Source organism: Ursus americanus, chromosome 9, assembly GCF_024610735.1.
Source record: "Ursus americanus isolate L20-20 chromosome 9, mUrsAme1.1.p, whole genome shotgun sequence".
Lineage (NCBI taxonomy): Eukaryota > Metazoa > Chordata > Mammalia > Carnivora > Ursidae > Ursus > Ursus americanus.
In genome coordinates this window covers 33,936,867-33,953,299 of record NC_142135.1, presented here as the reverse complement: position 1 = coordinate 33,953,299, position 16,433 = coordinate 33,936,867, and the positions used below count along the sequence as shown (strand labels likewise).

The 16,433-nt window shown below is 45.7% G+C and overlaps 1 protein-coding gene across 3 annotated transcripts in view; it reads right to left on the bottom strand.

Annotated features, from left to right (window-relative positions):
- The window catches only part of NCALD (neurocalcin delta), a 431,866-nt gene extending 423,493 nt beyond the window's left edge, over positions 1-8,373 (bottom strand). For 2 of the 3 annotated variants that reach the window (XM_087864687.1, XM_087864689.1), the window contains exon 1: positions 8,333-8,373. The gene's annotated coding sequence lies outside the window, so the exon portion shown is untranslated. Of the gene's footprint in view, positions 1-7,877; positions 8,067-8,332 lie in introns of those variants that run through there. The other variant, XM_087864688.1, reaches the window with a different exon arrangement.
- Positions 8,374-16,433: the final 8,060 nt, after the last annotated feature.

Below are 16,433 nucleotides of genomic sequence, written 5' to 3'. Positions count from 1 at the left end.
TCTGCTAGAGAAACTGAGCCTTATATAATGTAAGATCATCACATCCTATCAACTTTGTCATATTCTACCAATTAGAATTAAGTCAAGTCCTGTTCATACCCAAGGTGAGGAAATTACCCAAAGCTGTGAATACGAGGAGCTGGGGATTAGGAATGCCATTTTAGAGTCTATTCCCCACGCAGACACTGGTAATAAATGTTAGCTATTGCATAGATGAAGAAATTCAGCACAAAATTATTTATGGCATTGAAAAATGTGAAACAACTTAAATGGCACCATTTATGAAATGCAAGGTCGATGTGGCTGAAGCACGCTGTGTGAAATGCGTGAGGGCAGTGGAACGACCAAATCAGAGGGAGCAGGTCAAAATTGCCCTGGCATAGCTACAGAACTCCCTCAACAGAATAGTACAAGTAACCCAACACAAGGAGGATGGGATTATTCATAGAATATTTTTAAATGAAATAAGGTATTTCTTTAGCCATAAACATAATTTCTATCAGTCATAGCAGAATTTGGCTCCTAAACACTGGTTGTGAACAGCCAGAGGAGAAGTTTATAAAGGGAAACAGTAAAATATAATAAGTTAAGTTTCTGTTAGGTGACAGGAGGGTCAGTCTTCTTAACAATGCTGTGTCCCAAAGGTATTTTTTCCTGCCAAAAATGATAGGATCAGTGTGTTGAGAGTGTAGAAGTAAAGAATAAACAAAGCTTGCTCTTGTGTTTTGGTTTTATTTTAACCACTATACAAAGGGAAACAGAGAACTAGTGTTTTACATACCAGAAATTAAAACATGGTGAGTGTTAGAACAAGAAACTTAGCTTTTGGCACTAACAGAATTTAAACTCTTGAAGGTTTAATTTCAGGTCACTTATATCTGAATTGACTAATATATATAGTTTATGAACCATTATTTCTCTAATCACATTTTGTGACTTCTCATAATTACCTAAAACATGGTCCTTGAGAGGCACAAACACCCCTCAAGGGGCACAAAATATGTATGAAAATTTACATAGTAGATGTGTAAAAATAGGTTCTTATAATAAAATAATTTGATATCAAGCAAGTCCTTACCATGCTACTTTACAGTGGATAACAAAGAACTTCACCACCTACAGGACTAAAGTTCGAGACCTTGTCTCCATTAATTATTCATTCTATAATTAATCCATAATCAATGAATAAATATTTAGCTCCTGAAGTTCAAAAATATACCAAATCCTCTGACTTTTCTTATCAGCAAATAGAAAAGAAAGAAATTTACAGGCAGTGCTGGAATAAAAGTTTCAAATGTTTCCTTCAGAGTTTCCCTATTAAACCTGATTTCTTTGGGCACCAGGGTGGCTCTGTCGGTTAAGCGTCTGCCTTCGGCTCAGGTCGTGATCCCAGAGTCCTGGGATCAAGTTCTGCGTCAGGCTCCCTGCTCCATGGAGAGCCTGCTTCTCCCTCTGCCTTTCTCTCTCTGTTTCTCATGAATAAATAAATAAAATCTTAAAAGGAAAGTGATTTCCTTCTTAAAGGAAGACTCGTATTTCTGATTCCTCTTTTTCTTTCTCAAAGAGAGAACTTGTGCTACTGTTTTCAGAGATCAACATACCAACAGACTGATGTGGAAAAGTAACCTGGATAAACTGTAGGACTATGACCAGATGGGTGGGAATAAGAATGCAGATTTCTAGTCAGTAGGTCAGTAAGTCTGGGATTCTGCATGTCTAATAAGTTCCCAGGTGATGTCTACAGTGCGGATATGAAACCCCGCTCAGAGTAAGAAAGGTAAAAGTAGTGTGAGGCCAGGTTGAGCTGAGTGACACAGCATAGCCCATTGTGGTCAGAGAGGTAAGCAGCACCAGAAGGAACTAGGAAACCAGCGCAGATGTTAACTTCATAGTCAGGTAACAAGGCAAGTCTCCTAGAGCAGAGCATCCCTGCAAGTGTACCCCAAGACACTGACCCCTCAATCTTCCATTGCCTGGAGCCCTCATATCCTGAAGCCTCCACTGGGGCCAAGTCTTGCCAGTTTGTCACAGTGCATAATAAAATGTCATTTTTTCAGTGTGCCATAATGCATAAAAGTTTGGGAAACACTGTTTCAGAGTTCTGAAATCTGAAGATTCAGCTTTCATGAACAGGTACCTAAGAAAAAGTCTTCAGAGGCCATGCAGAGGGCAAAACGTGGAAGAAAATGTAAGCAAAAGCAAGCTCAACATGGAAAATCCCAGAGACCAAGAAAAGGCAAGGCCAGATGGCTGCCTAAGAACGCAGTGTGAAAAAATGCTCAACATCACTCATCATCAGGGAGATACAAATCAAAACCACAATGAGATGCCACCTCACACTGGTCAGAATGGCTAAAATTAACTCAGGAAAGAATGGATGTTGGCGAGGATGTGGAGAAAAGGGAACCTTCTTACACTGTTGGTGGGAATGCAAGCTGGTGCGGACACTCTGGAAAATAGTATAGAGGTTCCTCAAAAAGTTAAAAATAGAGCTACCCTATGACCCAGCAATTGCACTACTTGTTATTTACCCAAAGGATACAAAAATACTGATTTGAAGAGACACATTCATCCTGATGTTTATAGCAGCAATGTCTACAATAGCCAAACTATGGACAGAGCCCAGATGTCCATCGACAGATGACTGGATAAACAAGATGTGGTGTACGTACACAAGGGACTATTACTCAGCCATCAGAAAGAACGAAATCTTGCCCTTTGCAATGACGTGGATGGAACTAGAGAGTATTATACTAAGTGAAATAAGTCAGTCAGAGAAAGACAAATACCATATGATTTCACTCATATATGGAATCTAAGAAACAAAACAGATGAACATAGGTAAAGGGAAGGAAAAATAAAATAAGACAAAAATAGAGAGGGAGACAAACCATAAGAGACTTGTAACTATAGGAAACACACTGAGGGTTGCCGGAGGGGAGGGGGTGGGGGAAGAGTGTCACCACTCACGTCCACAGACTTTCTCCTGATTTTCACAAAGAAGCTGTTTGGTGGGGGCACTTCCGTCTTCCTCTCTACCTCTCCCCTTGCTCCGGTTTGCCTACGTCAGAACAGGGGGAAGGAAGTATGGTAAGGGACAGAAAATTTCTTCCCGAAACTGGTACCTCGTTCAGCTAGATTTGTACCTCCTAGTCCAGCAGAAGTTTAAAGCTGGCTCTTTCTTTTTGTGGGCTTTTCTGAAGATTTGGGGAGGAGTCCCCCATGGGCCACTCCAGTTGCAATCTCATGATGTGAACGATGCCAGCTTTCTACTCTCTGGCAGCTTTCAATCACTTTTAGCTTCCGCTCTCCTGGAGGTCCGCCCCACACATACGTTCACTGTCAAGAGTGCCCTTCCTTGAAGAAAGGGATAAAGAAAGGGGGGGTAATCAGAAGGGGGAATGAAACATGAGAGACTATGGACTATGAGAAACAAACTGAGGGCTACAGAGGGGAGGGGGGTGGGGGAATGGGATAGACCGGTGATGGGTAGTGAGGAGGGCACGTATTGCATGGTGCACTGGGTGTTATACGCAACTGATGAATCATCGAGCCTTACATCAAAAACCAGGGATGTACTGTATGGTGACTAACATAATATAATAAAAAATCATTATTAAAATTAAAAAAAAAAAAAAAGAGTGCCCTTCCTTTGCTCTTGGTTAGGATTCAGACAGATCCCAGCCAGCTCTTTCTCTCTGGTCCATGGGAATTCCTGCAAGTCCAGCCCAGCACAACCACCTCAGTTTTGCCGCCACAACACCAGAGTTCTCTCAGCTGTGAGTACAGATCCCCGCCCCCCGCCGCCCACCATGGTTCTCAACTGCAGGGAACATACGTCAAGCTCTCCGAGGGATCCTACAGAAGCTCCCTCACTAGACCTGAAATGGAAGTAGCCCTCATCCCTCCCTGGAGAATGTGGGACTCACGACAGGGCAACATTTCTCTCCAAAGAAATCCACCCACATCCTCTCTTTGTTCCACTTCAACCCCTATTCATATCCTTAATCTGGCCGAAGGGCCCAAGCGCTATGGAATAGTTCTGCACAATTTCTTGTGTACGTTCTGCATCTGGGGATTGGTCTCGCATGTATTTTCATATCTGACAGCCATTGTATTGTGGTCTTTTGAAATTAAGCCCCAGTTACAGCCCTTTTAAGTCATCTTCCCCTTCTACTAGTAACAAAAGCCTTAAGACTAAGCTGTCAGGGAAAACCATAATTCTCCTTTTAGATTTAATAGGAAAGACAACAGCAGAGTTCACTGGGTAAGAAATGCTGTCCAGATGCCTGCAGGCATGCTGGGCAGCCAAGCTGAAGGTCAGCTTGGGACGCCCTCAGACAGCAGCTCGCGAGAGGCAGGCCGCCTTCTGGTCCTGTCTGTGATGATGTGGTTCTCTCCATCTAGTCAGTGATTGCCCCCGGGCTAATGAACCAAGTGTTAACACATCAAGTTAAAAAACACCCTGTGAGTGACAGACACAAACCCCAAGGCATTTGGCTTGAGATGAAAGTGAATTTCTTATAATTACATTTTTTACAATTTTATTTAACATTTTGAGAAGTCCCACTCAGACTCTCCTGCTAACCAAGGAACCATCTCCAAGAAGTGTCTCTTCTCTGTGTGTGTGTGGAGTGGGGAGTCCAAATGTCAGCACACAGAGGGCTCCAAGGATGCCCTTCACGCTCCAAACCCTATGGCTAACTGTCTGGGATGTAACTGAGTTTGCAAAGCGAAATTAGCAACTGTTTTGAATTGTAAGGAGGATGTATATAAGGGAAGGAGAGCTATCCGGCCATTGGAGTCTATGCACTGGACGACGGACTAGAAAACGTAAAGTCAAAGTCTTCATCTTCCTGCTCTGAAGGGCTCTAATGAACTTGGCGTCCCGGCATGTATTTAACTACCAGGATGCCCTCGTTCAGTCCAGACTGGAATCCAAGGTCTGGCTCCTTGAAGAACTTCATGGGCTGTTCAGGGTGTTTATTTGCACATTGGTGGACCTAAGGAGCCCGTGTGTGCGTACATGTGTGTGTATGTGTGTGTGTGTGTGTGTGTGCACGCTCATTTGTGCAGGCCTACCCAAACTCTGGAGGAACTGTTTTCACAAGGGAATTTGTGAGACACTAGGCACACCCAGTACTACTCTCCCGGGGCACGACGGAAAGTGTCTCGGTGAATGGAGGACGTGGCAGGGGGAGTCGGAGGCAGGGTGGAGGTGTGGCAGATCCCTGTGGAGACTGGAACGGGAGCCTCCTGAGGCAACTTTGCCAGCTTCTCAAACTCCCACGGTCTGGGGGAATTTCATGGAAACAGGTGAGGGTAAGGACTGGGAATTTGGGAGACTGATGAAAGTGGGCTTTATTCGTGCCCACCACTGAGTCAGCCTTGATCTCTGAACCAAGAAGGAGCCATTCACAAAATGGGGGCATTTGCAATAACGGTCAAGCCTGGATATAGCATGACTCACGCTGCACAGATTTAGGCTTCTTCTGGGGCAAATCGTGGCCTGGAAACAAGTCCACTTAGAGAGCACAAGACACACTTTCAGATTCTCTTTAAGCATGCAGAAAATCATGTGGATCTGGGGCTCAAGAATCCGCCAGCAAGGACCTTCACGTGCTTCTGAAGATAGTGCACCGAGGCACAAGCTTTGACAAACACTGCCTTACAGTAACAGGCCACCGGGCTTGCACATAGCGCCAAAAGTTGGGGACATTTTCACTTCCACAATGAGACTGAAGGTTGGAAAGAATCAGCACACCATGACTGCCAGGGTTCACTCTCCACGTGCCTCTCCTCACACAAGGTGCCACTGGCAGCAGGAATAACCTTGGAAAGTGGTCATGCTGCTTCGAGGCTCCAAGGTGACAAAAGTGCCATCTGGCTGCCAAGTGAAGAGTTGGCCTTTTAAAACAGGAACTTTTCATCCCAGGGCGTCTGCCGCCCCCCATATAGTTGCATGTTGATTCGAATGAGATCAGTAGTGAAAGGGTCCTTGAACAAATGAATTAGGCAGATAAGCGAGGCGCCGTTGCTTTGCTCTGAGGGTTGGGATAAAGACTATGTGTAGAGCTGCGCAATAACAGGGAAGATACAGGGAACCATCCCCAGTGATGGAGACTCTGGTGCAATTGTTTCTGTGAGCTGGTGAGAGAGAACTAAATGTTCAAGAAGCTGAGCCTCCAAGATTTCAGAGCCTCAGGACCAAATTTGCGGTGGTATGGGAGGGGATAAAGAGGAGGGGGCTATCTAGAAAACGGTGTCACCACATTGAGAGGGTTGGGATCTGCTTTGGCTTGGGAAAGAGCCAGAGTGTGTGGCGAGGCGGGAGGAGGAAGAGGAAGGCAGGCTGGTGAGAGAGCCAGGCAGAGCCTAGGGAGCACTCGGAGCTGGGCAGGAGACAGGGCAACAGCCCAGCAGGCAGCTCTTGCTGAACTCCCACACTTAGCCAGCTCTGGCATATTCTATGTGCAACACGTCCGAGTGTATTGCCTTTAACTTCCCTACTGTTATTTGGCTAATATCCCAACATCCTCTGACAGGAATAAATTACCAGTTTCACTCCATTCTATAGTCCAGTGGTCCTAAGACATTTATATTTGTGTCAGAATCACCCAGGGGGGTGATGAAAACTCTAATCTATGGGCCCCAACCCAGGGCTTCTGACTCTGTAAACCTGGGGCAGGGCCCGAGAATCTGCATTCTCACAAGTTCCCAGGTGCTGCTGCTGCTGGTGTGGGTACCACTTTAAGAACCACTGATAGAGCCCATCCTTCCCTCAAACAGGTGAAAAGGGGTGGATGGGTGGAAGCTGGCCTGAGAAGAAGGAAGATGCCTGATAAGAGGCAATGTGTGCGGGGGGCGGGGGGGGGGCAAGTTCGTCTGTGGATACTGGGATTTCAGTGGCCATGGAAAAGTTAAGAATATTTTCTTTTAAGTTTATATCAGCTGATTGATGCAATAAATTTCATACGCAGAATTTACCACGGTGATTTGAAATTAAATACCTCTGGGGAGAAAATAATACTCAAAGAGGCTATCAGTCATTTACACTTTACTCTGAACAAGTAAAATTCAGATCTTTATGTAAAATTGTCATCTGCAAAAGAGATGGCTTTACCTCTTCCTTTCCAATTTTGATGCCTTTTATTTCTTCTTCTTGCCTAATTATTCTGGCTAGAATGTTCAGTACTACGCTGAATAGCAATGGTTACAGTGGGCATCCTTGTCTTGTTCCTGAGCTTGGAGGAAAGCTTTCTGTTGAATGTGAGGTTGGCTGTGGGAAAATTCATAGCTGAGAAAATTTGGAGGGTGAGGAGGAGTAAAAGGGCATGAAGAGTGAAGACAGCCTGTCAATTTTTCATTTTATCTAATTTTGCCTATGGCTGACCTGAGGCTGACAGTTTTAAAAGCCAAGTTTCCAAGCCAGATTGAAAGTTAAAAGTGAAGACCTAGGTCTAGTTGCAGCGACTGCTCTACCTTGCAACAGCTATGGAAGCTTAGGCGAGGTTCTTGACTTTTCTGGACTTTAGCCCCTTCTCCCCAGAGCAAGCCTACACCAGATGATCAGGTAGCATTCGAGAATAACGCAGCTTTAAGGGGGGCCTGGCCTGACCGCATGAGAGTTGGTGATCACTTTAAACCATTTAACAGTTAAACCCCACCAGGACCAGCTCAGCCACACCGGGACCTGACCCCCTCCCCTCTCTCCCGGTGCTCCGCCCTTTCCGCCCTCAGCTCAGATCTGAGTTCCTCTTAATTCTCTGCAGTGAAGTGCATGCCCTACACTGCAACTCCTTTCAACCTTGGATCAATATGCATTCCCATTTTGCAGATAGAAAAACTGAGGTTCAGAGGGGGTATAAGCCACTCACCCAAGGTCACATGGCTAATAAATGGTAGAGCCGAAACGTTTCCTATCCCGTTTTCCTGTCTGGGTCACGTATTACATCTCTCCACTTAACAGCTCTCTGGGACTCCTGAGGCAGGACTGTTTTCACTGCAGCCCACCCCGGGAGCCGTGGTCTCTGCCAACTGCTCCTGCACTACCTCCACTGGACCTTCTGCCCCTCCTCCCACTCTCTGCTTGGCTATGGAGCCCTGAACCAGGCAGGGGGCCTTCCTGCCTGCCTGCCCCTCCCACCCCAGCTTGGCATGAGCACACACTTCCACATTCCCCCTTGCTGTTGGTGAAAATGCGGGCTATAGGCTGGAAATAAGCCCTGTCATTTATTCCCGTTGCTGGAAATTTGAATATTAGCTAAGTCACCACAGGAAACCAGCCACTCAGGAGTAATGCAATCAAACACTCTGCTCAGTCCAAACCTACCTGCAGAAGGGAAACCCAGCCCAGCTGTCTAAGTCTGAAGGAATCGCTGAGCCCTTTGTATTCCAGGCACAAGCACCTCATGTACTATTTTCAGGACAAAGGTTCTGGTTTGAACATTAAGCCTTTCTAACTTGATCTTGGTTAAAAGGCACTAACACAGAGATCCCACTCACTGTACCCCCCGCTCAGGAAGAGGGTACAGTCCTAAGCTGAGGAGCAGGCAGGGCAGCCCCAGGACAGAACTGAGTGCCTCAGACACCTTCTTCTCTGACCTCGTGGCCACAGAGGCGTAGGGGTGCGACTGCAGGGAGAGGCCCCAGGGAAGCTGGCTGACTGCTCACGGCTACCTTGTGTCCTCTGCCAAAATGCGGAAAAGCCAGGCTGAACCAGGGCTGGGTGGGCAGGAACGTTTGTGAAGGATGCCAGGATTGCTGAGAAATGGATCTGGGTGTCTTACATTCTTAAACGTTTTTGTACAGGATGTAATCAGAGCGGGAGTATTTAAGCCACCCTGTGAGTGAGGAAGGCAGGAGGAGAGGGAAGGGATAATGCTCTCATTTTGAATTGTTTTAAAAGAGGGAGGTTGTTTCAAATAAGACGTTTTTGTTATAAATAATAGAAGCCATGAGTAAGATGGCTTAGGGAATCTTGGTACATATTGTCTCACAGAACAGAAAATGGGAGGTAGGAGTTACCACAGTTGGTCTATGTGACGCTGTCTTCAACACCCAGGCATCTTTTGCCTTTTACCTTTTCTATCATCAATATCTTAGCTTTTTTGTTCTTCCTCATGCATGTTGCCTCATGATCACAAGGTGGCTGCCACTCTAGCAAGGATTATATCCTCACACAACAGTTTGAAGGCAGGACACAAAAGGAGTATTCCTGGCAGAGATTTTCGTTTCATAAGCCTGACTCTTAGCAGAGTGGAAAAACTATTTCCCCCTAACCCAACAGGCTTTACTTTATGTTTCATTAGCCAGACTGGGCCACTTAGCCACTTCTAGCTATAAGGGAATCTGGGAAAGCAAGTATGGAGCTTTCCCTACTTGTATTATTAGAAGTGGGCAAGGGCTGGGAATGGCTTTGGAGTAGACAGCTAAGTGTATCTACCATAGCCATAAATAGAAATGTGGCCGGAAATAAAAATAAAACAAAAATTTTTCACCTAAGTTCAAAGAAAAACTTTTAGAATGTATTCACAGTTTAAGTTAAAAGAAAAGAAAAGAAAAAATTGTATGTGAACATCTGTACTATTTAAAAAAAGACAGGCCTGGCTGTATATGCATATTTCACTTCCATACAAGTTTAAAAAAAAAGTGAGGGGGGCACCTGGGTGGCTCAGTGGGCTGAGTGTCTGACTCTTGGTTTTGGCTCAGGTCATGATCGTCATGATCTCATGGGTCATGAGATCAAGCCCCGTGTCCTGCGGGCTCCACGCTCAGTGGTGTCTGCTTGAAGATTCTCTCCCTCTGCCCCTCCCGCCACTCGTGTTCTCTCTCAAATAAATAAATCTTTAAAAGAAAAGTGAGGCAACTTCAGAAACCTACTTTCCTCTGACCCAATTTAGCCTAGAGAAAATCATGGATTTGTATAAAGGTGTTTGTATACATGCATATGTATAAATACATATATGGAAGTTCACCACCTATGTTTATAAGAGCAAGAAGTTGGAACAACCAAGCAACCCTACTTCACAATGCTCTTTGAGGCACCAAAGCCAATTGCAAATCGGCCTGGAAAGGAGAATGGACCTCTCCCTTTGTGTGATCCTTTGTGTGGGTCCTATCCCAACATGGGCAAGGCTGTGTGAAACCACTCTTTCAAGTCTACCTTCCCCCTTGTTCTACCTGGTAGGATTTGCGTAGTGGCTTCTGTGCTACATTCAGAATCGCTGCCCAACCTGTCACTTGGGTCAAACCCATCAGATCTGTCCCCTCCTGGCCCCAGGGCTGATTCTCTCCCAGGAAACCCCATGCTAAGAAACTTCAGTTGAGCCACCCTATGAGTGAGTCATGACCCAGCTACGCCTAAGTCCCAGTGGTGGGGTTTAAGGCTCAAGGGAAGCTCCCTAGTGCCAATGATAACCAGTCAGAATCCCACCCGAGGCAAGGAGGGGCTTTTAAAGCAGAGGAGCATAGACTCTCTACCCTCAAGCTCTCAGTCTAGTGAGGGAACAACAGGACAAGATCTACTGGGACTGAGCAGTCTTAGAGCAGTGATACATGGCGGCACTAAAGCTGTTTGACTTTGCTACTTACAGAACCAAATAGGAATTATTCATTCTTAGGGCTTGTGATAAGGCTAATGAAAACAACAACAAAGGATGTTAAACCTGTACAGGTAATTAAGGTGAACTGAATTTCACTTACTGCTAATGTTTTGGGAGGGCAAAACCATCTTATTTGTTAAGGAAACACAAAAATCTATTTCCTAGCCAACTAACATGCTAGATACTAAGACCATTTATAAATTTATGCTTAAAATTGAAATAACCAATCTGTAAGAGAGAACTGAAACCTATACAATGACAAAATTGTTAAAGGAGACATAGCAAGAAGCCAATAGCTCAGCCTTAGAGGAGCTATTGACTTTAAGGTCACTCTGAGCTAATGGAAATGTTCCAGGCATACCATCGGAATTTTAATGCTAAACAGAAACTTTGAGATAATAGCTTCAATTATGGAGTGGTTACTATGCACTGGGTGCTATTTTAAGTGTTCTGCCTGTTTATACAACAGCAGAAGTCCACACTACTGTTCTTCCCAGTTACACATTTAACTTGCCAACGTCATCTAGCCAGGAAATGGTAGAGCCAGGATTTGAACCCCAGTAGTCTGGCCCTAGAGCCTGTGCTCTTCTGCACCTCACCATAGCAAGGTCCCACATTACAAGGTACTTCCCGTGGGTTGCAAGTGAGTTAACTAAGTCAAGATAGATTTAGTATTCATAGGATGGAGTATCATTTAATGATCCCCTAGCTCTCAAGAAACCTGCTCCCCACACCTCAATTGTGAAAATATCCTGCCCTGACCATAGATATCCGCATCTCCCTCCTCAGACTGAGGTGGACAGGAGCTCCAGCAATCCAGGGCCAAAGGAAGTGTCATGATCCATTCTGGTACAACAGACAAGAGCTGGTACCTTCCCCTCCACGCTTAGATCTTCCCAGAATGGGCCAGAGCTTAAGTGTTATCTTTCTGCCATTTCCACCCCTCCCCTCTCCACCACCCCTCCCCAAAACTGATGGGTAAGCAAATAACAAAATCACGGGTGGCTCTGTGACTAGTCCAGGGCTCCTGATGCTTCATGAAAATATGTAGCTTTGTCAGTTGCTTCAGACGTGCTCAGCACCCATCTGTGGAAAGCAGCTTTCCTTTTTTACCTGGTACCAAAACGCAGGGCTTCCCTGTGGTAGTGTCACCTAGACTTTCCTTTCGGGACGGCCAGCCAGGGGTGAAATTCCCCAAGGGCGTTTGTGCTGAGCAGGGATTTCTTCAGTGTGTGCAGAGGCCTCCCTCCAGGCCAGCAGCCCAAGCTCATCTGGAAATAGAATCATTCTTCTTTAATCTCCCTCTTTAGCTCCCACAGTGAAGGAGCCGCCTCTGAGCTGAGAAACCAGTGGCTCAAGGGCTCCATCATGAGGAAGTCAGGAAATGGGAAACTCTGGCAGAACATCTCCACCATCTTCAGAGTGGGTAGAAACCACCTGCAGGAACTTAAGGGCTAGATGGGGAACAGGAGGCCAACGGAGTGGCCAGGTCACAGTTGTCTAGCCAGAAAGGGGACTTGGCACCGTGTGCCCCTCCCCACCTCCCACCGAGTCACTTTGGCTTCCCCTGACCTCAGGAAAGGCTGAGGACAGCAGCCTCCTTTGGCTTTCTCCAGATCCAGGCAGGACACATGGGAGCTGGCAAACTCTGAGCTCTACCGTGGTAGCAGCTGGCGAGATCCTGAAGCTATGCTTCCCTCATAGAGAATGAGATGGAATTAGCTTTGCTAAATTCCCATCAGCCCTGCCCACCAAATCCCACACTGATTGCAGCAGGGCTGCCTGTCAGCTGCCGGGGGGATGCCGCGGTGTCTGACTTTGGCCTCCACGGGCTTCTCTCCCCTTGAGCCTGAGCAGCGCCTGCAGCTGAATCTCACCTCAGGCCGCACAGCCCTTTGAGGTGGTTTGGGACCCGTCACCCCTAGGACCTGAGACTCTGCACCCATCAGAGCCGCAGTGATGTCTTAATCGAGAGATTCTAGAGAAAGCATGAACTTTGGTATCAAGCAGAACTGGGAGAGCATTCTGGCTTTATCTGTACTACTTTAAGCAAGGAGTCAGTAAGAAGTAAGCCCTCTCTGCAAGTCACCTTCAAAATAGGGGCAATTACATTTTCTTTGCTTATTACGTGTTTATCCCGCTATGCTCCATGAGGCTGATGTCATGTGTGTTTTTTCATGGTTTGATCTCCAGCACCTAGCATGATGTCTCACACTTAGGATACACTCGATAAATATTTGTGGAGGGAAGGGGGGAAAAAAACCTTCCCAATAGGATTCAGAGCATTAAATGACATGAGATTCCTGAAGCATAGGGAGGATGTGTGCTCTGTAAATGACGGTTTCTAGCTACCAGCCTATGCTGATTCCATGAAACCAGGTTTCACGATTCAACTAGTTCTGACTGTCGTTTATTCATTCATTCATTGAGTACAAACAACTGCGTGCCACATGGACCATACAAATGTAAAGAGCCCTGCTCTCACCTGAAAGGGGCTCAATTAAATGTTAAGACGTCGTGCGCCAGATAGAGCGAGCTATGAGCACACGGAGAAAGGACTGCCCCAGGGGATGAGCAGGGACTAGCCAGGAAAAAGGCAAACGCAGAGAAAAAATCTGGAAGGGAAAAATCCTCTGTGTCAAACTCTGTGTCCCATTGTTGAAGCCGTGTCCCTGGAGATAAGGACAATTGTGACACAGGAGATACGCTTGGAAGAGATTTTTACTCATCTGTTTTCTCGGAAATGTAAAGATTGACTGTATCTGCATGTTGCCTTCAGTGGGTTGGACTCGCTTGTGGAGAGCCGCACGAAGGATGGTGGGAGTCCTCTGAGATTTGGGGCTCTAAAGCTAGAGACCCAAACCAACAGATGTGGGGAATTAGAGGCAGGTGCTGCCTTATCAACTGAAATTTAAACAAATTGAAGTAAGTGTATCTTTATTTGGTACCACTTTACAATCTGAGTTCTGAGAAGGACTCCTTGGGAAGCTCTGACCTGGACAGCTCTTAACATTTTAGACAGTAGAGATGTGGTTTAGGGTTTCCAAACTTGCCGTATGTAACCACTGCCAGGTTATGCCGTTCTGAGTTCCACCTGTCCTATTGCTTTACCTAATACTTTAAAGTTACATTACTTTTTACTTCAAGCAATATTTTTGGAGCTGTATTTCCCAGATATGATTAGAAAATAAGTATCAATTGCCCTTGCAGCTCTGATGTTTTCAAACATTATTGCCACTCTGGCCAGGCCCCAGCAGGTCACCCCTCTTTCCCTCCCTCCATGAAGTGATGCTTAAACACAATTGCCAGCAAGCTCTGGGGGAGGACACATGAAGCTCTACATTGATACCTGTTGATGGAGTGTGTTAGGGAGAGAATTGAGGTCTAGGGGATCATATCCTGTGAAAAATCTTCTTGAATACCACCAGCAGTAGGAACAGAAATTTGGGTGCACTCAGTGAAAGATGATGGGATTTAAAGCCATAACACCTGCCTCTTTTACTGGTTGCCTGGCCTTGGGCAAGTAACTTGTCTGAGCCTCAGGTCCCTTATCAATAATATTATTGGGACATAGCAATTCCTCATAAAACTAGTGGACCGATGAAGTGGTTAGAATAAAAAGTTTGCAAAATCATCTTATAAGCACTGAAGTAGGTACAAATACTTCTTGTTTTACTGGGCATTAAATTTTCCTTGCAGAATTTGGACACTATTGTTAACGATGAGAGAATATCAAGAACATACCCCCTTGACCCTTACTCAGGCAAACTGGAGGATGCTCTTGTTTCCTATGACATGGTAACATGCTAACCTGAAGAAATGAACAGAGCAGATGTGGTTGTGAGAGCTGGCAGTGTGCAGAAAGCCTCGATGCACGAGGCACTGAGAAAGGTCACCATAAAACAAGGACAGCTGCTTTTCTTACTGCTGGATGACCATGCAGACCAGGCACACCCCATTCGTGTGTAACAACGCTACTCTTCTAAGACTCACATCTCAGCTGTACCTCCCTCTCCTACTCTTCACCCTACCCTCTAAACAGCACTTGAGTTTCACCAAAGACTTCACCTGGCTCTCAGGGTCTACCCCAGGAGCAAACTTGGGGCTCTGAGCTCTTTGATACACACCCGAACACCCTGGTTCTTTCCCCTTTTTTGTATCCAGGAGCCAATTTTTGTTTTACCTAGGGTCCTTTTGGTTGCAAATCAGGAAATTTCAACTATTTAAGGCCAAAGGTAGGCATTTATTACCTTGATAATGAAAAGTTGCACAGAATAGGGATATGGTTAGGCCTTGGGGGGATATTTTCTGGAGCTTTGTCATTAGAATAAAAGTGATTCTCTTCCTTTAGTTTCCTTGAGAAACCACTTAGGTAAGGACCTGGCCCCCACTGGATCACATGCCTGTCCCTGGACCCAGATAGATGCTGTGTGTACTAGTGTTGGCAGTCCTACGAGAACCACATGGTGGTAGTGCAAGCAGCAGCTTCCACTAATAAGTGGCTCCGATTCCCAGAAGAAAGGACAGCGAAACAGATACTATCCTTAACCATTCTGAGCACAGTGACTCCACAGAACAGAAATCATGCATAGACATTTGTATATTGAATTCTACTGCCAGCTTCGTAGGTTCTAGACTTAGGACTCCTCTAATGGTCAATTTTTTTCTGCTGAGAATATCTCTTGTGGGGCCACGATTCACCAAGAACATCTGTTTAGATGTTAAAAGCACCTTCTTGGGGAGTGAAGACAAGCGTGGAAAAGAAATGGTGGAGAATGGAGACCAAGTTTACCAGGAAAATGTACTAGGATTATCAGACAGTGCAGAGGCAGGTGCTATAAACTGAATGCTTGGGTCCTGCCCAAATTCATGTTGAAACCTATCCTCAGTATGATCATGTTTGGAGGTGAGGCCTGTGAGAGGGGATTGGATCATGAATGGGATTAGTGCCCATATAAGATTTTATTTATTTATTTGAGAGCAAGAGAGCACAAGTGGGGGAGAGGGAGAGGGAGAAGCAGACTCCCTGCTGAGCAGGGAGCCCAATGCGGGGCTCAATCCCCGTACCCTGGGATCATGACCTGAGCCTAAGTCACACTTAACTGACTGAGCCACCCAGGAGCCCCGCGATTAGTGCCCTTATAAACAAGACCTCAGAGAGTTCCCTCACCCTTCCTCCACGTGAGGACATAGTGGGTAGACAGCAGTCTATGAACCAGGAAGCAAGGCTCACCAGACGCTGAATCTGTCGGCACCGAGACCGTGGACTTCCCAGCCTCCAGAACGATGAGAAATAAATGCTTCTTTCAGCCACCCAGGCAGAAGGTAGTTTTCAACAGCAGCTCCAGTGGCCTAAGACAGTAGGTAACCATGGATTTATAGTAAATAGATCCAATTTGTCTTATATGCCTTTTTCTCTAGCAGCATTTGGTTGCTAGAGGGCAAATATGGAAAAACTGTCATATGTGTAACAGGGTGGGGAAAATTTCCTTGATTTTTGATGAATGGTAGAAATGCAGATGAAGAAGAGAGTTCAGAGTACCGGTAAAGAATGTGAGTACTCATCAGATGATGGATTGTGGAATCTCAGCTGGATCTAAAAAGACATGAAGAAAGGTTCATGGATTGGGTGAAGGGAGATGAGGGAGAGGACTGGGGGATCCCGCTTACGTCAAAGAACAGTGTGGGAGGAGGAAGGGTGAGTTGAACAAAGTAATACCAATACGTATCTGTATACAAACACAGAAAATATAGACATTCCTTGATTAGAGTAGCTCCTGTACTTATAAAGAAACACTCTTACTCAAAAAGGACACACATAAAATGATG